The 18,786-nt window shown below is 37.8% G+C and overlaps 2 pseudogenes; one reads left to right on the top strand and one right to left on the bottom strand.

Annotated features, from left to right (window-relative positions):
- Positions 1-3,731: 3,731 nt before the first annotated feature.
- On the top strand, positions 3,732-9,858 carry LOC148722203 (uncharacterized; annotated as a pseudogene).
- Positions 9,859-10,070: 212 nt separating this feature from the next.
- LOC148722202 (uncharacterized) lies at positions 10,071-11,570 on the bottom strand (annotated as a pseudogene).
- Between the last annotated feature and the right edge of the window lie 7,216 nt (positions 11,571-18,786).

The raw sequence follows: 18,786 nt of genomic DNA, 5'->3' as shown, positions 1-18,786 counted from the left end.
GCCAATAAGGAAATGGATAGATAGAAAGATAGATAGATAGGACGGCTGTACACAGCTATTGCTCGAAATCGATCGATATTTCCACGTGCATTATATGTGATCAAAAGTACCCTGGATATAAAAAACGCAATCGACTGCGCATGTCTCCGATCTTACAGCCGACAAATTCTCGCTATTGAAGGGCTCGCCAGCAACAATAGAGTATCTAAAAATGTATGTATAAAAATGTATAATAGATGTTAGTATATACTAAAATAGTGGATAGCGTTGAAGGCGCGCTCTGATTGGCTGGTCAAACTCCGAATATCCTTTGCTATTTACCTACGAGCAACTCGGGGAAAAATGGCTTCCCAGTTTGCATCCGCAACAAGCGAAGAAATCACTCAAATTAATGACGAAGCAGTCCCTGAAAACACAAAGAAAGCGACTAAATTTGGTTTGGCCGTGTTTTTACTCGGAGTTTATCGATAAAACCAATGAGGAATGTTTTGTTTACAAATGCAAATTAATCTTGCGTAACCTTACTTGTTCACTTGAAAATCAAAGTTGAATGATGTTTTTTACAGAATGGTTTCAAATACAGAAAGACTCAACATCGTTTGAAGAAATGTCGGCACCAGAGCTAAACAAATGTCTTCAGGAATTTTATCTGTCAGCGAGAAGACGAGACGGCAATTTTTACAACAAAAAATCACTTACTGCGATTCGAGCCGCGCGGGTCCTTTCCGCGCGAGAAAATCTTGGAATGTATGAATTAAAATCAATTTTTGGTGGCGTATATTATCTCACTGTTTTAGTATATACTAAAACAACTATTCACCTCAGTGTCGGTGGTTAGTTGTGGATGGTTGTTAATTACAGTAAATGAAATGCAGAAGGCAGTAATATACACAAGCTATACGCTGAGTTCACGATGAAACTCTTGCTGAAAGAAACTCGCTTTCGCGAATTCCTGAGCGATTTGATTAGGCGCAAACTTTCCTTGATGGGAGGAGCTCGTGGAGCCTTTGCTGCGAATCACCGGTAACCTCGTCAAATATTTTGAATGTCATCACTTCTCGACTTTTAAAAGGAAAAAAGCGATTTGTCACTGATCGACAGTAATTGATAAACCAGTATTGATATTGATATTTAATATTTTTCTATTTAGCCGTAAGAGCGAAAAAGGAGAGTAAAAGCAACTTTATGAGCATGTTAACGAAACGGGGAGCCGAGTTACAGTGATATTAGGACGCTATTATTTTTTTCTCCGTTCAGTATTTCCTCAAAGCGATGATAAGGGGGGGAGGGCGCTTATTTGAAAGAGAGCGCTCGATCGAGGGAGGTGCTTATTAAGTTCTCCTTTCCACGACCTGCAACTTTATTTTGGTTAAATTTTAAGCAGAAAAACAAAAATTAAATCATCCAAGTGGACGTGAGGTCAATATGTTTCGTTTGTTGAAACAAAGAAGAGTTATTTTCTTAGAAGAGGAATAACTATCGGTATAAGATAAGAAGAATAAGAACAATTTATCAAGAAAGTCTTCTTATATCAAGTCATATTGATTATTGCAATAGTATTCTTTTTGGCCAGCTTATTAGTTGGATAAACTACAAATAGTCCAGAATGCAGCTGCCAAACTAATTTTTGAATAACCAAGATAATGTCGAGTAACTCCTCTTTTTTCGTTGCCTTCGCTGGCTGCCAGTTGTATCTTGCAAAGAGTTTAAGATGTTACTTCGACGTAAAAGGTTGTGTTCTTGATTACATTAAGAAACTTTTAGCATGTAAAGCGCAGATCAAAATACTCCAATTGGTATCTGCCAGGAAATCATAGGTGGATTTGAATTAATCAAGTTAATGAATATTATAATTATTATTATGTTTATTATCATTGAAAAACCAATCACGGCTAGATCTCTCGCGTTCTTCCGCGCTGTAGGCTATTTGGTTGGTTTTTTTCTTAGTTCTCATTAGCTTTTTAAATTTTTCTCTTTTCCTCTAATTGTTCGTTGTGAAAGAAGAAAGAGTTATTTATAGGTTGGTTGGCCGCATCTTGATATGCCTTAATGTGACAGCGTGATGCTGTTAGTGAGTTTTCACAGGTGCTTACCAATACTCGGCTGTGTAGCCGCGCGATGCGGTTCCAGTCGAGGCCCACAAATTGACCCCTGCTCACCATAGAGTCTCCAGTAGCTCAGTGGTTAGAGCATCCGAATTATCATTGAGGGTCGTAAAATCAAAACCTAAGAAATCACAACGAACAATTAGAGGAAAAGAGGAAAATTTAAAAAGCTAATGAGAACTAAAAAAAAAACCCAACCAAATAGCCTACAGCGCGGAAGAACGCTAACGATCTAGCCGTGATTGGTTTTTCTTTTACATCTAATCAGGATCGGTTGAGTCAGTGGAGCAAGATTTCTGGACCAATCACAGAGCGAAGAGGAGCAACAACAAAGCTGATTCGGGATTACTTTCGACACTCCGTTGAAAATTGGTGCAAGTTACTGGAGACTCAATAAAACATTCTGTCTCGAAAATTTATAAGCTGTGAACAATTTTTTTTAACTGAATCAAACATTCTTCCCTTTGAAAAGAAAAGGAGGAGTGGTGTTTACACGGCTCACATTTTCAACCTATTTATTGTAACAAATACCACTGATCATGAAGGACAACATTCAAAGGTCATCTGAGGCCTGAAAGGTCTTCTTCCATACTCTTTTACTGACCACGGAGCTGACTTATAAACGTTTTGTACGTAAAGGAGGACACTCCCACTCATGAAGCGTATCTGGAGTGTGCCTTCAATTCAATGTTTCCTTCTTCCTGATTGACGATGTCTAAAGCTGGCCTACTCTCCGTGGATTCTTGTCTAGCTTCGAGCCTCCTTTTAAGCAGTGAGAATCGAGGAACCCTACATCTTGAACAGGCCGATCTCAAGCCTTTACGGAAACTTTCAATAAATATGAAATACAATATAGGATTACAGGCGCTGTTGTTACAAATTAGCCAGTAACTCAAAGTTGATAAATAGGAGTATTGCATTACAGTTGCTCCAAACATCGGACCAGCGTTTCCAAATTCGAAGATTATGAGAAAAACAAAAGCTGGCGCTCATGAAACAAAAAAGACAACTACAATTGATATTATTAAAATAGTGACCTTGCGTGCTGTAAGAATAGAGAGTTCCTTTTGATTGCTGGGCATGTCACCAGGAATGTTTCTTTTCTAAAGTCGATAACAAATCACTGAATAAAGCGTAATCATTGCGACGAATGAGCTGAATATAGTAGTTGTTATCAAGTACAAGTCAGTAGAGTCTCGATATCTTTTCTCTTCACATCTCGGCCACACATCACCGTCATGGTATAGTGTTTGTGTGATAGTATTTGTGTGTTCGACAAACTTCCTATAGATAACAAAAGTGAGTGAAATCAACCACATGACAGGAATTGATATTTTTACCAACCATTTGGATGACAGCTTGTAAGATAGTGGTCGAGTGACAGCAAGACATCGATCAAGTGCGATAGCAACCAGATTTAAAAGAGAACAGTACAGTGTAACAGACTTTACGTATTCCACCATTTTACAAGTGACGCTTCCCATAACACCACCAAACCATTTGTCTCCAAGAAAAGTTATTTTGATGATAATTGGTGTCAGGAGTACCGTGGTCAAAATATCAAAAGCAGCCAGGTTCCTTATGAGACAATTGGTTGATGTTTTCAAGGAGTTTTGCTTGGCTATGATGCAAATCACAAGAGAGTTGCCTGGCAAAGATATCAGGAAGCTAAATACTGGGGCTGTGGCGAAAATCATTGTCGTTGGTAAACTGAATTGGAAGTCGATGGTGCTTTGTCGATCTGTTGAGAAACGAGGAAAATTCATGCATTTTTTATTAATCAGTGAGGGAAAAGCAAGCTCATATTTGACATTAACGAGAGAGATTCATATGTAAATTCGACATAAGAGTCCATTATTTTCTCATGACTAATTAATTTAGACCAATTAAAAAGTAATGCACAATAGTTTTTCATATAATTATCTTCTGCAAATAAAAGAGGAAGTACCGATGAAATGAGATCATGGACAGCTATAAACTTAACACCCAATCCTCATTTAAAAAATTTCGTTTTTCCAAAAATCGTTTCTTATGGTGTTTGCCTATCCAAAATAAGTTATAGGAAAAAAAAAAAAGTAAAAGAAATAACATGCAATTAACGGGACTCACAGGAAATTACATTTTCCACCTTCCGTTATGTAATTAAAAAAAAAAACATTGGCAGTCTATCACTTATTACTGCTCTTAAAACTTTAACGACTGGAAAAGAACAATGACTGCGCGCTTCCCTTCCTTGGGATAATGAGCATGTTCCTAATGTATAATCTCCAGAATTATTTTGAAGTAAAAATCTGATGATATGTCGGGGGATACTTTCGGCTCAAGTCGTGTAAACTATAAGCGTCGTAGGTCTTTGACAGCTTGAAATGAGTGAATTTTTGATAAACAAAAGAAGCATCTGTTTTTCGCTGCAGGGCCGGCAGGGATTGTTTATAATGAAAACACATACAAAATAATCTTTCAGAACGGTGACGTTCTACCCAAAATGTTCACTCTTAAAGTGAAGCTACATTAAAAGTTTCAATGGAATCGGATGCAACTCAGTCTTCCTCGCTGTATTAAATATTTCTATCTCTATATTCCTATATCTGTCCGCTGCAAGAGTACAAGGGGAATAGACGTTTTGATAACTTACTTTTCCTTAGATTTGTATCGTTGAGGCTTGGTTGAATTGTCCTCTGCAAATGTCGCCCACACATAGCACACTAGAACTGGGCAAACAACACGAAACCGCATTTTATGTGTCAGCATATTGCTTTAGCTTACCGGGAGAATGAGAACTCAAACGAACACAGCAATGCCGTTTTTGTATGATTTGTCCTTCTGGTTAACCGAACAGTGGTTTGCTTTTGACGGTATACTGTTTATTTACATTTCTAGGAAAATATCGATGGACTTGAAGAACAAAGAGAAGAAAATTTATTGCAGTCTTGAATATTAATTATTTTACACAGAACGTTATCATTTTCTCTTTTATTCCATTCCGGATCTATAAAGTACGAAAATCTCTACAGATACTCTGACAATAAATATATTCAAATAGGTCAGAACTAGATTTAAATTTTTTCATTCTAATACATTTTTATGAAGTTCAAGGGGTTCTCCTATAAACCTCATAACAATAATTTAAATTAAGAAAGAAGTCAATCATTATCTCAACATTCAATTACCTCCCAGCCAGCTAGTGATAAATATGGGATATATGCAGGTTTTCAAACCTTAATAATAAAGGAGGCTTAAAAAGAAGTTCTCTGCAGGGCTCAAACCTGTTCGAGCCAATTTATTCTACCCACGGATGCACTATCTTAGATCTGAGGTACTGCTGATATTGGCGTTGGAAAGTTCTTTTAAGAATCGCCAGTGGAATTTTGGCTGATTCTCCTACTTTCCTGATACCCTTAAAATAGTCATGCCACTAGCATTTAAGACATCCGTTGCGAAACTGCTATCAAATTTACCAACAAAGAAGCTCCTACTCCACTACGACTAGAAACAATGTAAAAACTGAGCAGTTTGCTAAAAAAAAAAACCTTTAAAAACTGCCTTTTTGAGGATACCCCAACGTTCAAAAGATCGAGGAAAAAGAATTGATTGAAAAGTCCCAAATAGATGCAACTAAAAAAGAACTGAAATTTATTACGATCATGACTCACTAAGGCCTCACTGCAGAGATATTGCCAAAGTAAACTTATTCCATCTACATGTCACTGATCTGGTCTCTTGGCCGAGACGAAACGCCGCATCATACAAGCCACGATTTTTTTTTTTCACAAATAGTCTAATATTTGGTCGAAAACTGACCTTCCGTAAAATATCCTTTTATTTAGACATGTAGCTTTCCAAGCTCTTTTCAATAGAAAATTTATGTCAGAAAATTTAAAATTCCTCCTTTAATCGTCTATTTTTAGCATTTTCGTTTGGATCAGTCCGTCTACGACGCAAGAGAATGAAAGCAGGAGCTAAATAGTACTTCCTCAAAATTTTTACCCAAGCTTCTTGCAGAACGCCCGAGCAGAAATTTTGAAGAAAGGATTTCCTGTATTTTAAAGTGAATATGTGTTATATGAAATTTATTAAACAACAAATATATATGAAATACATATATATGAACTGCGGTTATGAAACGTATATGTGCACGATCCTTCGCAGTAAAGCACTATTTAAGCAATAGTGAAAATCAGACCTGAAAAAAATTCAGGCCTGTACGGGATTCGAACCACTGACCTCTGCGATACTAGTGCAGCGCTTTACCAATTGAGCTAACAAGCCAACTGGGAGCAGGCCATCAAATTATTCGACAAATTAATTCGAATCCCGTACAGGCCTGAATTTTTTTCAGGTCTGATTTTCACTATTGCTTAAATAGTGCTTTACTGCGAAGGATCGTGCACATATACGTTTCATAACCTCAGTTCATATTTATGTATTTCATATATATTTGTTGTTTGATTTATCATCTACGGGTTTATGTCGAATTAATTTGATGGCCTGCTCCCAGTTGGCTTGTTAGCTCAATTGGTAAAGCGCTGCACTAGTATCGCAGAGGTCAGTGGTTCGAATCCCGTACAGGCCTGAATTTTTTTCAGGTCTGATTTTCACTATTGCTTAAATAGTGCTTTACTGCGAAGGATCGTGCACATATACATGAAATTTATTGTCACCGAGATTGTTCCTATTGTTAAATGATTGAATTCCCTGACGTGTATTCTAGTTAAGGGTGTAGTTCAAAAGACGGCACAAACGTTGAACTTCCAAAAGTTGTATTTTACACAGCAAGATCATCTAAAGAACATCAGCATCTGCATCGAGTGTTCATGGGCTGAGACGAAATTGATTGGTTCGAAAAATCATATGACCTATCGTCACAGGAATCATCGCCAACATTCTTAGTTACAGGAATACCCTACTTATATTACAATACATCTCATCATATTACAAACTTAGCAAGCGTTTTAGTAGATCAAGTGAGCATAACACACATACACGATAGCTCACAATTAGTAAACATCCATGTTCTACTAAACCCTATTTCCATCGTTGCAAAATGTAAATGATATCGCTTATTTTTAACTTATGTTCTTGTCTCTTTTGACATGGCAAGCATTTGCTGATTTTGGACTTGCAATCTTTACAGTTACTGTTACATTCTGACGCCAAATTCATCTGCTCGTCGACTTAAGTCTGAGTTCATTTCCTTTCTGTAAAAGGAACAATTCCTTTTTCTTAGTAGTTAATCTCTCACACAAATACCTTTCTGGAATAGCTAGCCCTTTTTCATTTAAACAGACAAAACCAAAATGCTAAACCAGATACTTCATTGACCTCAACAAGAAATCATGAACGACTTTAATTCTATTTTTATTGAAGTAAACTCGGGTTCGCAGACATATAAAACTGATTGTACAATTTCAAATTTATGTTCTACTAGTGAAGAGGTGCAATTTGCGAACTGGGGGTATCACAGAATGCAACGTGAAACTCTTTAAGAAATTAGAGTGGCTTCTTTTTTATGACGAAGTCAAGTTAAATAAGAGCGTTTTAGTTTTCAAGCGTTTACTTGGAAGCTGTCCTGTATATATGTACGATATACTTAAATTTAATGCAGACCTACACTCACGAACTGGCCCTGGTTGTTCGAAGGATGGATAACGCTACACACTGGATAAATCTCTATCCGATGGATAGTGCAGTACGTTTTGGTAACACTTATCCGCTGGATAGCGATTTATCCGTTGGATAGCGTTATCTGCTCTTTGAACAATTCGGCCGGAGCCAGGTCGTTATAGTAAATTAAACCTCGCCTGCCGTCGTTTCAATCGCGAAACCGAGGGAGGGAGGACCTTCAGCGTATCTGCGACAAGGCTGTGGAACCAGCTACCTGTTAACCTGAAAAAGAGGCGACAACAGTTCATTCTTTCAGAAAGGCCCTTCACAGACATTTCCTAACGAGCTACGATGAAGTAGAACATTTTAATCCGAATGCGATAGTAAATTAAATCCCGTCTGCCCTCGTTTCAATCACGAAACCGGGCGACCCAAACGGCGTATTTTATTTTAACCCGACCCATGTGGGATATCTTGTTTTATATAGTTTTAAGCTTGCATTCTTATAGACCTGTTTATAATCTTCGAATTCATTTTACATACATTTTATACATTTTAACACTAGTTATGATACTTTTAGGATCGAGGGCCACTAGTTCATCAGTTGAACTACTGTCATGTGTTACCCTCTTTAAAAAAAGTTGTTATTATTATTATTATTATTGATATTATTATAAAAAGATTTTCACTGATACTAAGATTAACATTACATCTGAAGGCTACAGGCACCTTGGGGCAGTCATCGGATCCAGGGCATTCCTGGAAGAATATGTTGGAGAGAAAGTCGAGGACTGGGTTCGCCTAGTCAGCAAGCTTGCAGAATTCGCTATATCCCAGCCTCAGGCGAGCTACGCCGCCTTTATGTTTGGTCTAGTCACCGCTGGACCTACTTTTTACGGACACTCTCCGATATCACCGACTTACTGAAGCCACTTGAGCGTTCGCTAACTGAAATATTGATTCCCGCCATTACAGACTATCCAGTTACTAACGATGATTGCGGGCTCCTTGCACTCCCAGTACGCATGGGGGGACTGAGCCTCGCAAAACCGACACAATTGTCATCTATAGAATACGAGGCATCAGTCACTGTCACAAAACCCCTGGTGACACGCATTGTGACTCAAGACCATGTACCTCCGGATGCGGCAGACACGCGCTCTACAAAATTACATGCACAAGCTAAGAAAAATGAGCTCCTAAAAGAGACACAAGAGTTGGTCGAGAACAGCCTAACACCAAGATCTATGAGAGCGGTAGAGCTAACATCGGAAAAGGGCGCTTCGAGCTGGCTAACTGTTATACCCGTGAAGGATCTGGGCTACAATCTAAACAAGCGAGAATTTAGAGACGCCATCAAGATTAGATATGGCTGGAAAATCTCCGATCTACCGAAGACCTGCGTATGCGGAGATTTCTTTGACGTTGACCATGCAATGATCTGCAGGAGGGGTGGTTTTGTGATTCAACATCACAACGAGCTTCGAGATCTAGAAGCTGACCTGCTACGCATAGTATCTAGTGATGTCGAAGTGGAGCCGATTCTTCAGTAGATAACTGGGGAGACATTGAATACGGGTGCGAACAGAGCCCCCGACGCCCGTCTCGACATACACGCCCGAGGTTTCTGGGAGCGACAGAGATCTGCATTCTTTGATGTTCGGGTATGCCACCCAAATGCAGAATCCTACCGTGAAAAGACTCCCGAGCAAATTTACAGGCAGCATGAGAGTGAGAAGAAACGCCAGTATGCCAACAGGGTCATGGAGGTCGAACAAGGAACTTTCACGCCTTTAATATTTAGTACAACAGGTGGAATGGGCACAGAATGCAAAATATACCATAAACGTTTAGCTGAGTTAGTATCAAATAAGAAGGGAGAGAGCTATGCAAGCACCATGTCAAGGATTAGAGCCAAGGTGTCATTTGCGCTCATTCGTTCAGCTTTGCTGTGCCTGAGAGGATCACGATCCATCAGGAGAACCCTCGATATCATCAACTTGGACTTCTCCCTCGACAACACTATCGCCTGCCCAACGTAGTTTTGTGAATTTTACCATGTTTTATATATACTTTTTTTTTGTTTCTACTTTTTTGTGAATTTATTAAATTATTATGATTATATTTTAGGGCTAGTGTAATTTTATCTCTTGAGCAATAAAGACGCATTTTATTTTAGCATCGACAATAATAATATTGATGATGATGATGAAAAGGATTAGATTGTAAATAGGATTTTAATTGAAATCGGAACTACTATTAGGTGGTTTTTTATTTTTAACTTGTAAATAGTTATTTGTTTTGAGTGTTAATAAAGTTTGATGATAATGATGATGATGATGATGATGATTATTATTATTATTATTTTCCTATTTTATACTTTCGTCCAAACCTACACATTCATAGCCAATGAGGAGGTCGACAGTTTGAACAAAATAATTTTAGACCCTGACGGAAGCTTTCTATAATTAAGAAATTCAAACACGGGTTACTAATGTCAATTGGAGCTGCAAGTGTAGTCATAAAAATTGAGACAAAGGAAAAACACAGTCACCATAGAGATCATTAAAATAGTGACCTTCCGTGGTATTCGAATAGCAAATGCTTAGCGACTTTTGGACACTTCGCAAAGAATGCTTGTCCTCCAAAGACGATTACAAATTACAGAATAAAGGGCAGTTAAATTCATCAGGAGATGACCAAAAATTCTAATAACTCCGGAGTTCATTGCAAAACGACTTCTTCTACATGATGCTTCATCATTCCCAAATTGTATTATTAGTGCCACCTCCAGTGATAGCAAACATGAACCGGCTCAACCATAAGAGAGGAATTCCTGATTTTACCAACCATTTTGTTAATACTTTGTATGTCAATGGTTGAGTGACTGCAAGAAATCGATCGATGGCAATGGTAACCGTGTTGAAAATTAAGGAGTAAAGTAATACAGAAATAATTCTGGATTACTCTCGACACTATCGAAAATTGCAGAATGAAACATTCTGTCTCGGATACTTACAACATGTGAACATTTTTTTCAAAGAATTCTTCTCTTTAAGCATAGAAGGAGCGGTATTTACATGGCTCATTATTTCAACCTATATATCTATTGGTACAAAATACCATATAAGGGCATCAATTATCTAAGTTATCTGAAGCCTGAAAAATCTTCTTTCATACTCTTTTTCAAATTACACAACTAAATTAAGACGTTTTACACTTAAATGGAAGCAATCCCGCTCAGGAACTGTACCTGGAGTACGCGGTGAACTCAACGTTTCCTTCTTCCTTATTGATGACGTCCAAAGCTGGCCTGTTCCAAAACCTCCTTTTATGCGTTGAGAATCGAGGAACCCGACATCTTGAACAGGCCGATCTCAAGCCTTGACGGAAACTTTCAATAAATACGAAATACAGTAAGGGGCGCTGCTGTTACAATTGAGCCAGTAACTTAAAGCAGACAAAAACGGGTATTGCATTACAGTTGCTCCAAACGTTGGATCAGCGTTTCCAAATTCGAAGATTAGGAGAAAGACAAAAGCTGGTGCCCATGAAACAAAAAAAGACGACTACAACTAATATCATTAAAATGGTGACCTTTCGTGCTGTACGAATAACAAGTTCCTTTTGATTGCTGGGCATGTCACCAGAAATGTTTCTTCTCCAAAGTCGATAAGAAATCACTGAATAGAGCGTGATTAATGCGATAAATGAGCCGATTATAGTAGCTAATATCATGTACAATTCCACACAGCCTTGATCTCTTATGTCTTCAAATGTTGGCCACACATTACCGTCGTAGAATAATAATTGTGTGTCAGACACACTTGCTATGGGTAATGAAAGCGAAATCAACCACATGACAGGAATTGAAATTTTTACCAGCCATTTTGATGACAGCTTGTAAGATAGTGGTTGAGTGACCGCAAGACATCGATCAACTGCGATAGTAACTAGGTTTAAAAGAGAACAATAAAGTGTAACAGAGTTTCTGTATTCCACAATTTTACAAGTGACGCTTCCCATAACACCGCCAAACCATTTGCCTCCAAGAAAAATTCTTTTGACGAAATTTGGTGTCAGGAGCGCAGTGATCAAATATCACAAACAGCCAAGTTCATTATGAGATAATTGGTTGATGTTTTCAAGGACTGCTGCTCGGCTATGATGCAAACCACAGGAGAATTGCCTATCATCGACATCAGGAAGCTGAATAACGTGGCTGTGGCGAAAATCCCTTTCGTCGGTAAACTGAATTGGAAATCGATGGTGTTTTGTGGATCTGTTGAGAAATAAGGGAAATTTACTTATTTTTGAAATAGTCAGAGAAAAGAAAGCTCATTTTTAGCATTAACGAGAGAGGGAAGTCGATATACTTGACATAAGAGTCTATTTTCTCTGTTATTTTTCATTTTGGCAATTTATTGCAAGGGAAAACTTACTTTTCCGAAGATTTGTATCGTTGAGTCTTGACGAATTATTCTCTGTAAATGTCCCCCAAACAAAGCAAACGATAACTGGGCAACAAACACGAGACCAGAGCCTACATGACAGCATATCTGCTTCAGTTCACCGGGAGAATAAGAACTCAAATGCACACAGCAATGCCGTTTTGTGAATGTACCGAACAGCGGTTTGCTTTTGACTTAATTTTCGAGGAAAATAAAGACTTGAAGAACAAAGACGGTGTTTTTTATGGCATTCTTCAATATTCGTTATTTTACATAACATTATCATTTTCTCTTTTATTTCATTTCGAATTTACAAAGTAAGAACATATTTATATATACTCTAATAGTAAGTAAAATCAAATAGGTTAGAGCTTGATTTTTAATTTTTTATTCTTATCATAATAATAACAATCTTTTATTAGGAAGCTCCATCACAATAGTGGTTTACATAGAGGTCCTAAATACTAGCTGTGTATTATATAAAAATACAATTAAAATATAAAAAATTTTAGCTAAAATCGAAATATAAAAATGATTGACATATAGACTGCAAAGATTAATTAAAAAAAAAACAATTACAAAAAACAGAAAAGAAACACTTCTTAAAAATTGGCAAAGTTACTGAGTTTCTTACAGTTCTCTCTAACTCATTAAAGTCTTTGAAACAGTGATACCGATGTTTTCCCCAATTGTATTTGATTTTGGAGAGAGCTTTAAAGCATCGTTATCCGTTTTTAAAAAGCTGAGAAGGTTCTCCTGTAAACCTTATAGCAGTAGTTTTAAACTAAAAATAACGTCCATCATCGTCTCAAATATAAATTGTCACTCAGCAGGTGAATAAAAGAACTAAGTATAGTTTCAGAGCTGAGCAAAGAGTTTCCAGCAATCTGATTGGTCGAGCGGTTCCTTATATGACGCTATATAAACCGCTCCACGCAGTTTATATAAAATGTTGTAATAAAATGTTAACAAATGCTACTAAAATGTTATGATTTTAGAAATTTCTCTGTTGTTCAGCTCTGAAATTATACTAAAATAGTTATTCGCCTCAGGTTCGGTGAATATTGTCGAATAATCCCCTCGACTTCGTCTCGTGGATTGTTCGACGATATTCACCTCGCCTTCGGCGAATAATTGTTAAATATAAATTTTCATACCTTAACAAGGGCGCCTATAAAATTTCAAAGCTCTTCGACTGATTTTTGAAAACTCAGTAAAGTATCATGGCCAGTACCATGGTGGTTGCATAGTTTTAGAAGCTGTTTGGCTGAAAAATATACATTAGGAAACAAAATGCACAGAGAAGCAATTAATCAATTCATTGTTGGGTCGAGAGATGAGCTTCTGGAAACTTCTTATATTTCATTCATGTTGCAGTCTCTGAAATCAATCAGGGAACGAAATAATCATTCATAATGATAGTCTCCGACACTGAGAGCGCCGGAGCAAAATTTTGAGAAAAGGATTTCGCGTCCCTCTCTGTGAATGTGTTATATGAATTTCATCGTCACCATTGTTATGGTTGTCAATTCCCTGTCGCGTATCAGTGGTTACGGGTGTAATTCAAACACACACGTTAAACTCTTCAAAAACTGTATTTTGTACAGCAGCAGAAAAACTTCCTCAGAGGGCTTAGCCTCGAGAGCACCTGCTGTGGGACGAAATTGAATGATTCACGAAGTCAGACGGCTTATCGTTACAGTAATCATCCCTAACATTCTTGGCCATAGGACTTCATTACTTACTCCACAATGCACTGCATTATATTAAAACCTTACAAAGCTCTTTGTTAGATTCCCAGGCCTGTTTGACACACATATACACAATAGCTCACACTTAATGAACCTTAATGCACGACTTTCCCTATTTTCATCGTTGTAAAATGTAATTGATTACGATTCCTTCGTTACGTGTTGTTTCATTTGACATAGTGAGCAATTCCTGAATATTAACTGTCACTCTCTACACAATAATCTCTAACACATATGCCTATATGGATTTGTTCGTCATTTTATTTGAATAGCAGAAATCAAAATACTCATAGAAAGATCGTTGATATATTTTATGAGAAACGATATGTCTTTCATGTAAGTTGAAGAAATATCGGCACTGCATTCAATGAAACCATGTTTCAACTTGCAACATGATTGCAAACATGTTGCAAACTGAGGAGTAAAGTAAGGTCAAGTAACAAAGACACTCCGAACATCAGTATTTTGCAGTAAGTTTTTTCCAGGTAAGAGGCTTACGCTTCATCTCCACTGAAAAGGCACACTATTAATGAAGGAGCCATAGTTATCAAAACACCACTAATAGCTCACTATTAGACGGCTGGCTGAAGTTCTCTTTGTTTTATTTGTAATTACGATGTAGATCACCTGAGTTTCCAATCAAAGACACCAGGAAGGTAACAGAGGCGGCGAAAGTGTAGATCAGTAGATCTGAATTGAACATCTGTAGATGGCAACGAAGTATTTTTTTTTTTAAATGATACAGCTTATTTAATAGATCCATGATTACCATCACGAATATAGAGCAAGGTGTAACACCATCTAGATAAAAAGCCAACACATGTTCCATAGTACAATTCAGAAGAAAGTGCAGTAGGTTTGGTAGGTGTAGTTTGGTGAAGTTAGGTGTCTTAGGTGTAGTTTTGTATAGTTTGCTGTAGTTTGGTGAAGTTTAATGTAGTTTGCTATATTTTGGTGTAGTCAGTGTAGTTGGCGTAGTTTGGTCTACTAGGTGTAGTTTGGTGTAGTAGGCGTAATTTGGTGAATTTTGGTGTAGTTTGGTTCATTAGGTGTATTTCGGTCTAGGATCTAGTTTGGTGTAGTAAGGTGTAGTAGATTTAGTTTGGTACAGTTTGGTGTAACAGGTGTGGTTTGGTGTAGTTTAGTGTAGTTTGGTGAAGTAGGCGGAGTTTTGTGTAGTAGGTGTAGTTTGGCGTAGTTTGGTTTATTGAGTGTATAGTAGTAGTGGTAGAATCTTTATTTATACACGATAAGAATTAAAGCTAAAAAGCTTGTGGGGTCGTGTACTTAACAAAATAGTATCTAGCCAACTTATGATTATACTAAGACACATTTCAAACTAAATAAGAAACTATAATACAATAAAACATTCAGTTTCCTCTCAACTTAAAAATGCTTGTAATCAGTTAATCTATTCCTAGCCGTCGAGCCTGATAAACTAGTAAAAGTAAAGCTTGTGAAGTGATTGTTTCTCCTGAGTAGCCTCCTGAGATTCTTAAGGGCGAAACTACCTACATTCTTGACATGATGGTTAACATAGTTCCATAGCACCGAACCTCTATATGCTAAAGATGCTAAAGAGTCCTTTAACAACCTAGTGTTGAATCTAGGTGTGGTTATTGCTTCTTGGTCTCTAAGTGAATAGCTACATTCCCGCCTTATGAATATGCTATTAATTAGAGATTGAGGTAGTGAGACTTTACTTGCTCTATAAAAAAGGTTAACTATTTGAAATTTGTATTCTAAATTGATCGTATCCCATACTGAAACGTCGAGAGCTACATTAGATTCCGTATCTTTGGATAAGTTGTAGACAATTTTTGCTGCTCTACAGTGAAGTTTCTCAATTGAGTACAGAAGATCCGAATTTGTACACGAACCCCATAATATAATACCTTACTTCACAAAAGGTAATATTACACTAAAATAAAACTTTAAAAGGACATTTTTGGGCAAGAACCTTGAGCGCTTCAATAAGTCTATTTTGTTCGCAAAGTTTTTCTTTAGTTCTAGCATATGCGGTATCCAGGTAAGCTTGTCATCTACAATCATTCCAAGAGGACGCGACTTTTTTTACATAGCCTAAAACAGATTTACCCTAAAATATTGGAGGTAGCGGTCCTATAATGGTTGGTATACTAATTAACATGACTTCGCTCTTAGCCGGGTGAGGTGTTAAGCGATTCTCTAGGCACCACCTGTAGACCTCTTGCAAAGCGTAGTTCAAGGAAGCAATCGCTGCGTCTGCAGACTCTCCGATGCTGAAAATTGACGTATCGTCCGCGTACATGAACAGGGATCCCGTGATAATGGCGGCGGGCAGATCATTAGTGAACAAAGTGAAAAAAATAGGGCCTAAAACAGATCCCTGTGATATACATTTTGTTACTGATAACATGTCAGATTAAATTTATTTGACTCCATTAATCACAGTGTACTGCATTCTTCCCCTCCAGTCTATTGTGTTGCAGTAGGTGAGGTCTGGTGTAGTTAGGTGTAGCAGGTGTAGTTTCGTGTAGTTGGTGTACTTTGGTATAGTAAGTGTTGTTTGGTGTAGTTTGGCGCAGTTTGGTTTAGCAGGTGTAGTTTGGCGTAGTTTGGTTTATTGGGTGTAGTTTGGTGTAGTTAGGTGTAATAGGTGTGGTTTCGTATAGTTTGGTTTAGCAGGTGTAGTTTGGTGTAGTTTGGTGTATCCATTGTAGTTTGGCGTAGTTTGGTTCATTAAGTGTTGTTTGGTGTAGTTGGTGTACTTTGGTGTAGTTGGCGAAGTTTTGTGTAGTTAGGTGCAGTTTAGTGTAGACTGATGTAGTTTAGTGTAGTTTAATGTAGATTAGTGTAGTGTGGTTTATTGAGTGTTGTTTGGTGTAGTAGTTGTACTTTGGTGTTGTAGGTGTAGTTTGGTGTAGTAGGACTGTGTAGTTTGGTGTAATTAGTTGTAGTAGGCGTAGTTTCGTTTCATACTACACCAAACTACACCGAACTACACCAAACTACACCGAACTACGCCAAACTCCACCGAACTACACCGAACTACACCAAACTGCACCGAACTACACCAAACTACACCGAACTACACCAAACTACACGGGAAGACACCAAACTACACCTACTACACCACACTACACCAAACTACACCGAACCACACCAAACTACACCTACTCTGAAAACTACACCTACTACACCAAATTACATCAAATTAACGAAATACGCCAAACTAGCCTTAATACACCAAACTACACCGAACTACACCCAAATTAATCCTATAACACCAAACCATCCTCATCTACACTAAAAAACTACACCAAACTACACCTACTCTGAAAATTACACCTGCTACACCAAACTACACTAATCAACACCAAACTACACCAAACTTCACCTAATAAACCAAACTATACCAAACTACACCCTCTACACTCTTTGCACCTTCTACATCTACTACACCAAACTAAACCAAAGTACACATACTACGCTTAACGACACCAAACTATTCCAAACTACACCTACTACACCTACTATACCTAACTACACCAAACTACACCAAACTGCACCAAACTACACTAAACTACACTATACTCACCTACTACACCAAATTACACCAAACTACATCGCTACACCTACTACACCAAAATACACTCACTACACCAAGGTACACCAAACTTTACCTGCTACACCTACTACCTTGAAGTACACCAAACTAAACCTACTACTCCTTACTTCACCAAATCTCGCCAAACTCCACCAAACAACACCTACTACACCAAACTCTACTCAACTACAGCTACTACACCAAACAACACCTACCACGCCAATCTACTCCAAACTACACGGGCTATCCTGAAACGATTGTGAGATGTTTATTTTTCTTTTGTAGAACTCCAACACGAACAGTAAATAATATCGGGAAATAGTGTGATCACGTGCAAATTCCAAGTAACTAGACCTTAGGCATTCAAAGTGATAAAACTGTTACTAAATCTAGTCGTCGTGAATACGAGCCCAAAGCTTCTCATGTTTTGTTAAGTTCAAATCATATGTGTTACGAACAGGAAGAATGTCATGGAGCTTGTCCTGTTCGCTCTAAATAATTTTTTTAAATACTTTATCAACTAGCCTTCATAATATTAGCAAAAGGTAAAGATGATGCGCATAGGATTTCCAAAACATTGAGACAATATGGCGGAGGTGGTTCTCATATTAAAAGCAAAATGGCGCCGAAACAGTATAAGAAAATGTATGAGAAAAGATTGTTTTTTCAAAATAGCTGTCTAAGAATGGGATATTCTTTCGCTGCGTACTTGCAAATGCAGCCTGTATCGGTTACAGCGTCCATCGCTACGAAAAAGAAACACTCAAATTCAAGCTTACCTTTTCCCAAGGTATACGAGTAAACTCATAATTCTGACTTCATTTTCCCATACAAACTCTTAAAAACTGCTTCCACTAGGTGTTACAATCCTTTCATCGCGAGAACAACCTTGTGAAGATTCGCAACTGCGTAGTTCGATATACATTCTGCAGAAGTTTGCTCAACTAATCGCTCGTAAACGGTCGAATATGTTGCCCCACAAATTTTCCTTGAGCCAGGAGACTCTTCGTATTTTCAAAGAGCTCAAAAGCCCAATACGCCATTTTTAAATACCCCAATTTTAGGAAGGAAGAACACGAAAGATCTAGATACAAGTCCCTGTAATTGCACAATCTGGCCGCCATTTTCCTTGTTTTGACGTCTCCTTTGGCTTTCTGGGATAGTAAAGTGCCAGGCCTTTCTCTGGTGGGGTTTTACGAAAATAGCAAGTTACGTGTTCACTTCACTTCCACCGCCGCCACATTGAATTGTCTGTTATACGACATACCGCTGAAATTTCGTAACGG

The sequence above is a fragment of the Stylophora pistillata genome, chromosome 10 (assembly GCF_964205215.1).
Source record: "Stylophora pistillata chromosome 10, jaStyPist1.2, whole genome shotgun sequence".
Taxonomy (NCBI): Eukaryota; Metazoa; Cnidaria; class Anthozoa; order Scleractinia; family Pocilloporidae; genus Stylophora; species Stylophora pistillata.
The sequence above is the reverse complement of the archived record's forward strand: the minus strand, read 5'-3'. Positions and strand labels throughout refer to the sequence as shown.